General features: G+C 42.3%; 1 protein-coding gene across 12 annotated transcripts in view; it reads right to left on the bottom strand.

Moving 5' to 3' along the window:
- Positions 1-14891, bottom strand: part of STRBP (spermatid perinuclear RNA binding protein) — a 59259-nt gene that overhangs the window by 37106 nt on the left and 7262 nt on the right. The window lies entirely within an intron of this gene.

Here is a 14891-nt window from a genome sequence, read left to right as displayed (position 1 = left end):
CCCACACACATGTAACGACTTTCTCATGCCAGTTAGAGCTGATCCCAGGGAGCTTTGTCAGCCACCTGGCAATCCCAGCTTCTGAGATGAGGAAGACAGGAAATCCAACATGGCAAACATGCTCTGTGTGAAACCAGCTCATAAAGTCTATTTTTGTGTCACATGCACGTTAGGAATCAAACACACTACATTTAACCACCAAAAAGTAATTCTCTGTGGAAATCCTCAGTGCAGCCCTCGATCCTGCATCAGATGCTGCACAAGAACCAAGGCTTCGGGTTGCAATAACTGCAAGTTGTTATTTAAAGACAGACAAGCACATTCTAACAAACTGCAGACGTCAGACTTGTGAGGAGCTGAAATCACCCACACCGCCTGTGCTGCCCATGCACTGCCTTTCCCAGCACACAGCACCGAAAAGATTCTGCAAGAGCAGCCTTCTTGTACTAAACTGGGAAACAACACCAGCACTGGCAGCAGAAAACTGCAAAGAAATGCTCTGTGAGAGAGAAGAGCAGAATAACAGAGCAGGTAATGTGAGAGAGGGAAGCATAAGCTCACTGCACAGCGAGACACTCCAGTCCTTGCAGAAAATTCCTGTTTTCCTTTCACTACACATTGTTGCATCAGCTCTCCAGCAAGGTTTTGAAGCAATTGGAAACCCAGTCAGTAAATTTCTGCAGATTGACACACACACACAAAATGTTTTCCTTTTCTCCTGTATGCTGACCCCCCTTCTCCAGCAATGCTTTGCATATTGTGTATCAGAGAAGCCTGACATTGTTAGAGATTAAAAGCATGTTTGGCAACAGCAGAGAGATAGGTGAGATGACTTGAAAGCTGAGGAGATACTTAAACCTGTGATGTGACAGGGAATAAATAAAATGTTGGTTGCATCCCACAGAGATTTGAATGTGACAGGGGAAAAGGTAACAGCAGATCCTGCTTCCCTATTTCCCTGGTTAGGAACAAATTAAGCAGGTTTACAGGACCAGTAGCTTTGGCAGCAAGGGCCTGATGGTTGTTTGTATGTCACACCACTGAACTGAGGATGTAAAATTGGGTAAAACAAAAAGCCAGACAAGACACTGTGCAGGGACCTGTTCTGCTCCAGCAGCTGAAAATTGCCAAGGAAGAAACCTCAAGGGAGTTAAGTGCAGTCATACTAAAAATACTTGGGAAAAGCAAGCTAATGAAAACCCTGACTGACCCCACTTCTCATTACAGAGGCTCTGTGCCCACCAAGGTATATTAACACTCTACCAAACTGGTTCCCAGAAGCAATCAATGAACGGGATGTTCTTTCTCTTAAGAGATTCTGGAAGTCAGACGGGCAGCTGGGAGGAAAACTAAGCAAAGATCATTGTTTTGGCAGTATTTATTTTGTGAACTAGTCATAAGCTCCTCCACATTCAACAGCCTTTCACTATCTCCAGAACCAGCCAGACTCTTTACAAAGTCATTCTGCTTTTTAATAATAATAATAATAATAACTTGAGTCAGCAGATAGCAAACTAGAGAGACTTTTATGAGACACATTTCTAGATAATCTATTTCAAATTATTTCTCTCTCCAAACTGAATTCCAGCTATCTTCACCTACTCTTCTTCCCTGTCACTCCCACATTTCACATTTTTGGTTTGTTATCTTCTGTGGTAGCTGTAACTTGGCAATTCCAGGCAGAGAGAAGGGCACTGGAATGTGTTGCTGACTTCAGCATATGCCCAGTACAATGTCTCCAGACTCCAGCCCAGCCTCTCTCCCAGGACTACTGCAAGGTGCTGCTTATCAGCTCGCCCAGGCTGTGGCAAGCAGATGGACAGAGATAGCTGGCTGAGCAAGTTCTGGTGCTCAGTAAGTGCTGAGCAGGCTGCTGTTCAGAGGACAAGTCTGTGAGAGCCTCCCCGGGCTCTGCACTCACTCACTCCTCAGGGGCAGCCCCGTCTGTGCCTAGGGCTTCTCGGGTTCCTGGAATATCCCAAACAGGCTGGAAATGAATGTCACAGCCACAATGGGGGTTAATCTCTGCTGGGTTGATGAAGTGAAAACACTAACACCTCTCCTTAGCACTGTGTGGAGCAGTGACCTGTTTTCTTGTTTTCAAGACAGGTTCAGTTTTCAGTGACAAGTAAAGGCTGTTGGATGAAGGTATTTATGAGCTCTTTACCTTGCCCTTTTTTTCAGCCAGTGCATGGCTGAAGTCAGGGCACAGACAGATTAATTACAAAGGGATTTTTATTATAAAATCCAGAAAGCTGGAAAAAAATCCTGAAAATTGAGTCAAAGCTGATACACGATGTCTTCCAAGTCATTAACATCCTACGAATATTTCAGAAACACGCATAGGAGTGAAACCCTAATTTAGTTCAGACTTTGAGAGAACATTTTCAACAAAAGCACTAAACAGGAGGGAGTTTACTATAAAAGTGCAGACACAATATACAGAATAAAGTACATTTGACAGCACACAGAATTAAATTAAGGAAAACCAAAATCAAATCTGCTCCAACCATATGGACTAAGGCAGCATAACATAGCTCAGCACCAAATACATCAGAAAGCATTATGTGAAGTGAGCAGCAATTCCATAAATCCAACAGCCTCATTCCACTACCAGACTGTAGCAGGATATTTGCTCCTGCACCCTCAGGAAAGTAACAATTGATGCTCAGACTAAAAAGCACAATATTTAAATGTGTGGCTGTCTTACTTAGGGGCAGCCACCCACACTTGCAAGGAAACTTGTACAGGAAGCTCCTTGCACCAGTGAGACCTTGGTGACCTTGAAAAAGTCATTTCTGGTCTGCATCATATGCCCTAACATGTAAAACAAGAGTAAATAATCTGTCTCCAAACCAGGTCACAGTGGAGCTGTGCTGAGTCTGCAGTGTGGTTTAAAATCACTGGGGATTTGACACATTAGAAATGTTATTAAAACACCATGACAGTGTAGCAACGTTTCCATTAAACATCCCATCCTTCACAGAGGAAGTTTATGCTTTGGCTCAAGACAAGCGAAAAGAATTTCAGATGAGGCTTTTGTAGTAGGAGATATTCCTGCAGCTGCATTCCCAGGGGACAGACAGATAAACAGCCAGGGGTGATGAATATGCTCAGCTACCTCTGAGTGCCTGTGAACAGACAGGTGACAAGGCAGGAGAAACAGGTACTTGCATTCCACAGGGACTTAAATACCAGAATTAGGGTGCTCTGAGCCTCTAGAAATAAGACATGAACTGTGTCTGGCACCTCAGTATCCCCTTGCAGCAGGACCTTGCACAGGTGCTTATGGGTGCAACAGAGAGGAAGAAATTGGGGTCACTGGATACCAGAGCTCCAAACCCCTCACTTCAGTGAGCTGCTCTCCAGGCTCCTGGCCAGGCCAAGTAGAACACCATGAAAATTGGTTTTAAATGCTCCATCAAGAAGGCACATGCTAACAATATTCAGCCGAAGCATTAAAAACACCCTCTACTTTCTGAATCAACCCCACACCTGTATCTGCCCAGGAGAACTGCATTTTGCAGTGTGTAGCACCCTAAGAGCAGACAGAGTTTATAATGACAGGGTAGCAAGACCAACAGAAGTTGCTAATAACAAAGCAATGAGTATCTAACACAGCCCAAGGTGTATCACACAGTAATAGAAAATAACTGGAATTTATACTGGTTTTTGTTACCTTCAAAAGTCAGAATGAGAGGCTTGCAACTTCAGATTGGAAGTTTATTTTAGCCTCTGCTTTGCATTCAGGAGACAGGTAATTTTTCATCACACCACACAAAGTGCTGCTGAAAATATGTTGTGTTTTTCTGCAGTAGAATTTTATTACTGGCCTTCTGCCAAGAGCCTTTCTGGCAGCATCTCCCACAGTTGGAAACTGTGTATCTGGGTCAGAAAAGACAAGCCGCTTTTCAGAACAGCTCAATACATTTGGCAGAGATGCTGATATTGTAATTGAACTCTTTCAGCAACTCTCTTTATGATGTACCCAGACACCAAACAAAACAAGATCTGCAGTGTTGATTAATGTCAAAATAACTGACAGAGAAATATCAAAATAGTTTTCCCTCATGTTAAAAGTATCAACAAATTGGGGGGAACTGATAAGAAATACAATACATGAGGATTCAGAGAGGACCACAGGGCAGAGAAATCTGCAAAATATGACTGACCTGTGCCTTTTGCAGATATTCACTATTTAAAATCCCAGCTCCTTGTTTGGAACTTCCTCCTTCCCCACCACATAAAGAGAAATCCTGGCCAGCAGCATTGTGGAGAGCAGTGCCCTGTAACACTGGGACACATATTTAACAAAGCTCAGACTGCTTCCAGCAGTATGCTGAGCATCCAATTTCACCTGGAGACTGTGTATGCATAGGAGTTTTATTATTTTTCATGTAATGGATTTCCTGGCAAAGTTGCATCTGGGATAACCTTTAGAAGGCTGGAAATTTCCATCCAAATGAATAATTACAAAGCAACACTATAGTTAGAAGCTGAAAAGGTACTTCCTCTGGCAAACTCTTACACTTTATACAACAAATACTGGACTCTGGGATTACTCCTGCCTGTTCAGTTCTCAGAATATTTCTATCAAAGGCTCCTGTGCTCGGAGATCTCTTGGGAGCAGCCCCTGCCAGGCAGCCCCCACACCCAGCTTTAAGTGGCAGAGACAGGGTAGGCACAAACTTGATAACCAGATCTGGAAACACGGCACATGTAACCATCAGAAGAGAGAAATCAAAGTCACCTTCCAGGGTCCAGAGCTGTGACAACGCTCACAGTGCAAGGAGCACAGCTGCCCACTTGTCAGCGTGCAGGAAGTCACTGCAGAGCTCCTGGAGAGAATCCATCTGTGCCAAGGCACGACCCTCAGGTCAGAGATGCAACTGAAAACCAGTGAACACATGGATTCCCCTCCACTGAGGAGCAAGGAATGAAAAAAGAGCCAAAAGAAATCACACTGCTGCAGTAATTAAAGAAGTTGGAGAATCAAAGGCAAGCAATTGCTTAATCTAAATTAATGCATTAAGGTAAAGGAAACAGGGATGTGCAGAGTGTAGCTCATATTTTTAGCTCCTGGAAAGAAGGTGAAAAGATGGTCTAAAGGGAAATCATTACCAGCCTAACAGGAAGGTTAAAAAAGGAACAACAGAGGCACTGTGTGAGCACATCTGCAATCATTTGAGGAAAGAAAAATGCTCTATTTTAGATAGAATCACACCATCTAGTCTCAGAAAGAAATAGACATTAGTAGAAATAACTGCAGCTATTGAATTGTATAAGAAAGATAACAGTTTTGGAAAGAATATAAATCCTCCTGGGACTGAACCTACTACTGACTCCTGAGGACAGAAAGGTATTCACCACACTCACCAGGTGGTCTTCAGAGCAGCACACCACCTGCAGACCTTGAGGTATTTTTTACATAGATTTTTTTACTTCTCCCTCTAGATTTTTTTGGTTTCACGTTCCCTGAAACCTGCACGACCCCCAGGAGAGCCAGGGCTACACAGGGTCTCTAATGAAATAATTCTGAAACTGCCTTCACCTCCTGGTATGGGTGCAAGATGCAAGACTGACTAGAGACAGACCAAGTGCAAAAAGTTTTAAAAACTGGCTGCTGACATTTAAATAGCAAATTGACACGTGAACAGTTTAATGTTTTTCCTGTTCAAACAGTAAGAAATACGCAAAACTGAATTGCGTAATACGTAAAAACAGCACTGCAGAAGACAAAATATCTTAAAGGGTGCATTTCTTGGCAGATGTCTTAAATAAAAAGTCACAGATTAGATAGTACATAAATAATGAATAGCAAAGTATTCATTTGAGACGAGGCAGAAACCACCACTGGATTCTGTGAAATACTGAATTGATTTGTGACTTGACATATCCTAATGTTGCATTCCTGCTTTCCTGGCTAAACTGGTCAGAGGAAACATGAAGGTACTTTGCAGTCATAGTGTGACATCCACACTCAAAATCATCTGAAATTCTTAACTCAGACTGCATTCATTTACAGTTGAAAAATTAACTAAATTAATAACAGGATTACATTACACTGAAATGACACTCACCATCTGCAATGTCATTTTCTCAGAGACAGAGCTGGTTTAAGCAAAATTCTGGATCAATGCCTGAAATGACATCACATTCTCCAAAAGAGAATCACAGTTCTACCTCCTCCACCCAGTTTGTGCCATGCTGGGTCCTCACCACACCAGTCCTGTCCTGCAGCACAGCCCAGCACTAAAGCCTTGCACATCTCAAACTCCAGAGACTCCCCATGTCCCTGGATTTGTGAGCACTGCCTTTACCTGCAAGCCTTTCGCTGGTCCAGAAACCAGCACAGGAAGCAGCCACAGTGTTGAGGAGACTGAGAACAGGGACGTTGCTTCTCCAGCACCCTTCAGCTTCACTGAAATAGCTGCAGTGCCCCAGTTTCTTTGCTGCTGTGATTCATATCCCACAGAATATGGGATTCTGCAGGTGGACCTGAGGTGCAGCCTAGAGACTCAGCCAGGATGGGGGAACTGCCGCCAAGGAAGCAAAGGCAAATGCATGGAAAAGGCTGGAAAGCATGGCATTCCCTCTGTGCTGGCAATAAATAAAATACAATTTCAACAAAGAGAAGGAGGCTGGAGCCCAAACTGTCCTGCAGTAACACTGGATCTGCTTGTACTGGTGGTTTGCACTTTTCATCAGTTCCATGAGGCAACAGCCAAACACTTTGGCTCTACTGTCTGACCCCTGCTCTGCAGCCCAGGCTAATGCATATCCTAGGAATTAGGAAAGAGAAAAAGCAGCATGGATTCTACAGCTCTGGTTGTAAACAAAGCAAATTTAGTGATTCTTACAAATAACGCAATGAAAATATATCTTTGAGAGTTGCGTTTTCCCAGTGTTTACATGAAGTGTCAAAGCACTAAGAAGTTTTTAAGAATAAATGCTCTCCTTCTGACTAAAATTTCACCAACTCTCAATGGCAAAGTTTAAGGAAGTTTTTTTCCCAGAATTTCTTCCCTGATGTCAGTTATACAGACCCTGTGTTTTCAGTGTTGCAAACGCCCCTGGTTACTGTGCCTGCCTGCATTTCAGCCAGTTTAAACATTCATGACTCTCCCCTGAAATGCATTTTCTAGTATGTCAGTCTTGCTGCCTCAGTGACTTCTTTTTTCTTTTTTTTTTTTTTTCTTTTAATTAAAGAAAGAAGATTTAAAGGGATTTGGACTGGAAGATAACTAGACTCTGTGAGCATTGTATAAAAAGCTCTTATGCTCCCAATCAGTGCACATCCTCCATCAGACTTTTCCCATGTTTTAGTTCCACTCTGACTCCTGAACAAGTTCAGGTTAAATTTTTACTTGGTGATTAATTGGCTGTTTTGTCAAAGAACACATTGACAAAGTTTCTGGGTTACTAAAAGCTTAAGATTTTAAGTGTTTTCTCTTGCCATGTCTTGCCCATCCAATCACGTTATTTTAAGCTTGATTCAATGTCACAACGTGCAATGCCACAGAGAGGTCTGAAACAGAATTTGTAACTAAAATCTTGGGTTGTTTAGGGAACAAAATTGAGTCTTTTGAAATCCTTTAGAACCCAGCACCCGTTCAGAGAGCACTGGGGTTTCTCTCTGGGGAAGGGTACCCTGGCTGCCATCCATTTTCAGCCTCAGAACACAATTACTTGCTTCAAATGCACTATAACCCTACCAAAAGATTTGAATTAGGTTACTTAGTCATAAAAGCTAGCAACAATATCCATCAAAGTAAAACACCACACCAGCCTGAGATGGCAGAGAAAGAACTGTCATTTGTGACCCACATCCACCATTTACGTTTACGTTGGACAAGATCTTGTAGTAGAAAGTCCCAGCTTGGCTAAGAGGAAGAAAAAGAGCCACAAACATATTTAGAAATATACAGAATTAGTAAATAAAACCAAAAGTCCTGTTTCCCTGGAAAATCATGAGTAAAAATATTTTAGATGGGCTCAATCCAGCATCCTCTTGCCTCAGCAGGTCTCCAGTGCATGCATGTGCTGTCAGATCTGCCAACTCCACTTGCAAAATTCATTTATTATTCCTCTCTCCAGTTCACACGGCACAGCACAGCCATGGAATGAAAAAAAGGATGGCTTTAGCAGGGACCATCACTGGGGGAAATGCTCAGTTTGTAGACCACAAGCTAGGTTACAAAATTAATTTCTCACCATTAGTTCTATCTATTAGTCTTATCCATAGGAACATCCTGAGATGAGTAATGAATTCCACAGCCTTTTGTTTGCTTATTTTTAATAGGTCATTGAAATTAAAAATAAAAAAATAGCTAAATTAGGTGTCTGTAACACTGCATTCTCCAGTATCTTTGGAGAACAGAACTCTGCTAAGTAATTGATCTCCAACTTGAGAAGCTACAGTTAATCTTTTCTTATCTTTTGAATTTCAAATAAAATCTGGGGGGAGAAAAAAGAGCTCTCAGGATAAATGCACCAGTCCCAGGTGGATGGTGTTTTTAAACCACAGACACAACTTTGCTGGCTTGGCCTCTTTCTTTACATTTCCTACAGGGCTATGAATTAGTTTAATTTCTCTTTATAGATAATGATGTCATCTCCATTGTGCCACTCACAAGCACCAAAGACACTTGCAGCTCTTCATTTGCTAAAGAAACTTCCTCAGGCTTTGCATTGTCCACCAGATGTCACACCCTGTCCTCCCACCAGCATCAAATCTCTGAACAGCAAAACAGGATCAAGATCTTGGCAAGGCAGCACACTTGCCAAGAGCCCCAGGAAGCCCCTTGGGTAGGTCAGTAACCCCTTGGGCAGGTCAGTAACACCCCAGCCAGGCACGGGAGTGTGGCACAGCTGCTGCAGCTCCTGGAACAGGGGCAAACCCCACTTTCTCCGGGAGGAGCAAACAGCCTGGCCAATCAATAGCAGCGTTCCAAGTGCTCTCAGCCTTGCAGGGACATCAGCTCACAACAACAGAACTCTATCTCCCCAAAGCTCCCTTCGTATACTAGAGTTGCTAAAAGTAACATGGAATTACTGTCCAGGGAAAGACTAGAGAAAAACAATCAAAGTTGGTTTATTTTGGGCCATTAGCTGCAGTTTGTGCACTTCAGTTCCCCCGATAACAGGAAACCTGCTGTGCCTAAATGCAGCACTGATGGGGTTTATTTTATTTCTCAAAAGGAGTTGCACTTGGGAAGCCACAACCTGCCAGGGTAGGAGAGCACACAGTTCCGGATGCAGAGGCAGGATCAAAACCAGGATTACAAACCAGCTGCCACAGACTGAGGGTGCTCTCCTCAGGTGGGCAGTGAGATAGAAACCCTTTCATCCCTCAGTCCAGATTTGACTGTAAATGTTTTTATTGCCTGCTTAGCCACTTGTGGAAATCTGTGTCCATGTCAAGACCATAATTGTATTGAACTCTGCTCTTGTCAGCACAAAAAAGCTGCCTGGTTTTCAGTCCAGAACTATACTTTTAGCAATATAAGAATGTCAAATTATAATGCCATCAATCTATCTTATTCCATAGTTAAACAAAATTCATCTCTATAACCTGACAATTCTGTGTCAGTGAAAAAAATCATTTTTTTAAAAACAAGTACATAAATACTTTGTGCACTGAAAGAGAACTTAGTTCTGCTGGTTCTTCACTTTGCACAGCTTCTCTGTTGTGGAAACAAAAGTCCTTGTGTTGGCCTTTCTCAGTGATATTTGCAAACTCCTACACTTGGTGTAACAGGGTGTTCAGAAACAGTTCTTACTGGCCAGGGAAAGTTAGGTCATTGTTTATTAACTGCAGAAATACATTGATGAAAACAATAACAAGGTAAAAGAACATTCTTGCGAAGGCTTGCTGTTTGTTTTGACAGAAACAAGAAGTAATTGAACCTAGCTAACACCTTTTCACTGAGCATTTTGCTCTAAAGCATTTATAATTCACACACTGCAGGACCAGGAACAGAACAGCAGAATCACCAGTGCAACACTGTCAACACAAGGAAAAGCTATCCCTGAAATTCAGTGGACAAATACTACCAGGCAATCTCATGCTTAACCAACACAAAATCCAGAAGTTAAATTTAGAAGCATGATTTCTGCAGACAGTCAGATGTTTCTGTTCTAAATTTTCTAGAAATTGCAAATTAGAACTTGGCAGACTTTAAAGTAACCCAGCACGTGTCTTGTGCAATCCAAATCATGGTCTGTCCTATTACTCTGCAAAACTGTTAGGAAAAAAAAGTCATGCCTTTCACCACATGGTTTCAGACAAATGACAGAGACATTTCATTTATCTCTGTGCTAAGAATGAAACTTAAGTACTGTTTTTTCCTCTTGGAATATTGCCATGAAAGTTAAAAGCTAATAGAGGAACCAACGTTCTCCCCACTGAAAGATAAGCACAGTTTGGTGAATAACACCACTTACCCAACTGCAGTCCAAGTGGTTGTGGCCATTTTTTCCCATTTACCATGGGGAGAATATACTGCATTTCTAGGCTGATCTCATTCCTAAATACTGCAATGAGATATCAAAGCATGCAGATGTCACCAAGGTGCTTTGTGGAACTGACAAACCCTGCAAAGTTTCTGCAGCCACTCAAGAGATAAAGTGTGTTTTTCAACACCATGAAAAATTATTTGAATGAAACAGCTCAGAGATAACAAACTAAAGAAATCCTAGAAATTACTTCTCTGTCTCAGTAACCAGACAGTACTGCCCACCCTCCCCTTGCTAACCTGGGGGAGATGGCAACCTCCATGCTGGACTTTACAAGAGACTGAAAAAACACTACTCACTCTTTCCTGTTTTGATTGCAGTTATCAAGTTTCAATGTACTTTTATTAGCAAAAAACCCAAAATTGGACCTTAGATACACAAGAATTTCACAGCTCTTCAAACATCACTTCTCTAATTGGTGTGATAGGTGTAAATGTTGTGTTGTTTGCATGGAAGAGACACCACTGCCCAAAAATTCAAGTGATTTGCTCAGAGCCACAGTAACTCAGTGGTAGCACTTGGTACAGTGTAAGTTTTTCATTTGCTGCACACACCAAGCATGGAGCATCCTCTTCCCATTTCTAACTTTCCAGCTCCTTAGGCTTCATTAGTTTAATTTGAACAGACACTGCATTCCTGGCTGCTTTTGTTATTCAATCTCTCTTGCAGGATCATGGGTTCCTCACAGGTCAGCTTGGCAAACTGTCACAAGAAACGCTTGACAACAATTACCTGTCCATTCATGAGAGTCAAATTAGCGATTCAATATCTGAATATGGTATGATGAAGCTCAGGAACCTAATTCACAATGTGTCCTACTTTCAGGCATCAAATTTTTTGAGCACTGTGTTCTTTTGAAAGTCAAACTGATGAGGACTCAGGAACCCTGTGTCTTTTTCAAAAGAGGCCAATGGAGCCCCTCTTTTGTCAGATAGCAGGACGCACAGAGTCTGTTCTCAGGAAGAACGAGCCAAAAAACAAGAACACTTCAGAACACTATCGAGGGACCTGAGCCATTGTGCAAGATAAGGGGAAGCTTTGCAGGCAGCTCCTCAGCACTGAACACTCTGCACACCACATTCTAGCACTGCCTTTGAAGAAAGAACCCAAAGGCTCTCTTTGCCACTTGGTTTTTCTAAAGCTCCAGCTGACATAGGAGCAGGCTGTGGAGGATAAGGGAGTTTCTTCTCTCTCTCTTAAAAAAACAACAAAATAATCAACCAGTCAAACCCCAGCTTTCACATTAGATACTGAGTGGCCATGTAAAACACCCCCAATCAGATGTAAAGGATGGAGAGCATCTCTCTCACAAATCAGAAAAACCACTAGGAACTCCCAGATGACCAGAAGTGCCCTTGTCATGGCTTCCCCTGCCCACACCCAAACCACACCCCTCAAACAGGATCCCTTCAGGCTGCTCCACACTGAGCTCCAGCCATCCAACAGCAGTTTATAACTCCTGTGAGTTCATTCAGGATTGCTACTTTGATCTTTTCAGGAGATATTTCAAACTTTGTTAAAATATTGTCAGCTGGAAGGAGCTACATCGATCACCTAGTCCAACCGTAACAAGAGGAGCACAAATAATGAAAGCAGAGCAAGGAAAAGAAAGGAGAGGGGAAGTACAGTAAAGCCTGAACTCCTCAGCTCTGAGCCAAAATTCAGTCTTCTATAGACTGTGCATGAGACTTGCTACTGTGCTGTGTGATGGGGGCAAAGAGAACTCATTGAGACAAGGTGCACCTGCTAAAACTGGCACTAAAACAGGCAGCTACTGCAAATCAGTGGTGCCCAGCACCAACAGAAAGCAAGTCTTTATTCTTCTGGCACAAGAGGACTCCTTTACTGTGAGTACCACATACAAATCAAACATTTATAAGCAAAAGAAAAGAAGCTAGCCAAGGGATTTGTATTAAAATAAAGATTGCAGATCACAGTGTGAAAGAAACAGAGATCATACCAGTGAGTCCCATGCCCAGCCAAGCTCTCCCAGAGCAGTCCTTCCTCTGAAGGAGAGCTGCAAGGAGATAGCCTGAGCCAACAGTTTCTACAGCAACTGCAGAAGCACCAGTTCAATGATACTCAAACCCTGCAGTAACTGCAGAAGCATCAGTAAATGGATACTCCAGAAGGAACATTTGACAGTTTCTCCTGGACTCCCTCTGCCTCCTGGGCAATCCATTGATCCCAATCAGCTTAGTTCCACTCTGGAGTTGCCCATTCCTCTGCAAATGCTTCTGAATCCTCTTTACCCTTAATATTCTTTCAGCACACTTGCTCCCTTTCAAAATTTCACGGAACAGCCACCAGAGAAAGTTTTGTAGACACAGTGCTGGAAGGATGAGTGTCCTCATCTTGCAAGAGAGAGACCAATGCAGCCATGTGTGGTGCTCCTGCAACTCCTCACAGAGGGTGGAATGCTGTTATGACAGAGGTACTGGGCTACTGCTGCACCACTAAAAGCACACTTGGAAGCATCTCAAGGGGAACCAAAACAGAGGCCAGTTACCACCCAACTGCACAGAAAGGGCAGATCCATTTGTAATGTGACTATTTTAAAACTAATGTAGAAGCCACATTAAGGAACACAAAATATTTCACCTATTCACTTGGTGAATTCTCACCTAAGAATTGTCATTTACTGAAGGATGTTTAGGGCAGGACACCTCTTATTCCCCTTTTAAGAATCTGCTGTAATAAATCACAGCACCTCAACAGTCATAGCTTCATCAGTTCCATATTGCAGGAGTTGTCCCCTTAAGTCTGCAGTATTACTTTGAATCACACTGAAACTTGGCATGAAGCTCAGGCTCCTGACCCACAGCAAAAAGTTAAACAAAATTGCTCGTTTGTTTTTAAAAGGGTCAGGAGGTTTTCAGTTTCAGGCTCCTCAGTGATCAGGGTGGAAGGGAACAGTATCTACAGTCACAACTCAGGGACATTCTGTATTCAACCCCTCTGCAAAGAATGGGCTTGATCAGAGACCCATCAAAGATGCACTTTGTAAGCTGCTCTTTTATTAGTTTATTAGATAAGGCCACGTCCACAAAACCAGGTTTTTGGTCAAGAGATCACTACTTATATAGTACTGACTCCCAACTATGTGCTTTTAAAAATATCCTTTATCTCCTGAGCTAACAAAAGGAAAGTTACTGAATTCCCCCAAAAGACAAAGTAGACCATGTGAATATATTCAATGTAAATGACAATCTCATTCCTACAGTAATGGTAGGAGAAAAAAAGCATGAAAGCAAAAATATTTTTGTTTTATCTTCATTCTTTTATCATGATTTATCCAAATAGCACCATGACTATTGTGACTGTAACAGCTGTTATTTCTAAAATATGAACAATTATGAAATCTGAAGTGGAAAAGCATTGTGTAAGTTGCTAAAGTATAAGCACACAAAGATGACTTCTGGATCAAATATATTCCATAGCTGGCCGGTTTTGAAGGAATAAAGACTGCAGTTCCAGACAACCATTTTTTACCACAAATTTAAAAAGTTATTTATTTAGCAACTATGAACAGTGTCAGGTTCCACAAAATTTGCCAAGATTGAAAATTCAACCAAATATTTTAAATTGTCAAAAACTCCCCAGTTACAGGAGGTTCTTAAGTGCCTCCAAGGTGGGAGTCATGATTCTTTTCTCTTACACAAATTTAGACAACTGTGTTCTCTCTTCAGCCTTCTGGCCATCTGTAGAGATGAGGAGGTGTGTACAGATGTGGGCTCAGAGCAGAACAAGCTACTTCTCTGAGCTCATATTTTTGGCACTCACCAATTTCACCCTCACCCACTAGAAGCAAAGAAGTTATCAGTTTTGCTTCCCCACCCTTTCCCAGTATTTGCCTTTCTTCCTGGCTTTTCTAGAACACTTGTCACCATATCTACCAGAATACATTTATTACTGGTTTTAAAATAACAGTTTTTGTGAGACAGGAACACATTTCAGATCGTTATAGCGGGAACTTCAGACACAAAGAAATGAAATTGTGTGGTAAGTCAGTGGCAGAACCTGAAAAGGGGCCAAATGCTGCCCTAATCAATACTTGCAGGTTAATTGCCAGACATTCTTCACTGGAACACAGTGTTGCTCAGTGCCTGCTGTTGAAGAGTTTTACCCATTTCCAGTTTTGGAAGCAGTGCTCCCAGTTCTCCTACACCCCATCGCTGCTTACCACACACTGCAGTTCAGCCCCGGTGATGCTCTTTAAGGTCACCCAAATGGCACAGCTGAGCACTTTAAAGGAACAGATTAAGTCTCTGCATGATTGAAGACTTGGACAGCATGACTGGGTAACCAAAGAAGCCCTAATCTATTTGCCAAGTCCAATTACCTAGCCATGGAATCAAGAGATCATGAAGCAT

The sequence above is a fragment of the Zosterops lateralis genome (genome assembly GCF_965231275.1).
Source record: "Zosterops lateralis genome assembly, chromosome: 20".
Classification (NCBI taxonomy): Eukaryota; Metazoa; Chordata; class Aves; order Passeriformes; family Zosteropidae; genus Zosterops; species Zosterops lateralis.
Note: the sequence above shows the minus strand (reverse complement) of the source record. Positions and strands in the feature narration are given on the sequence as shown.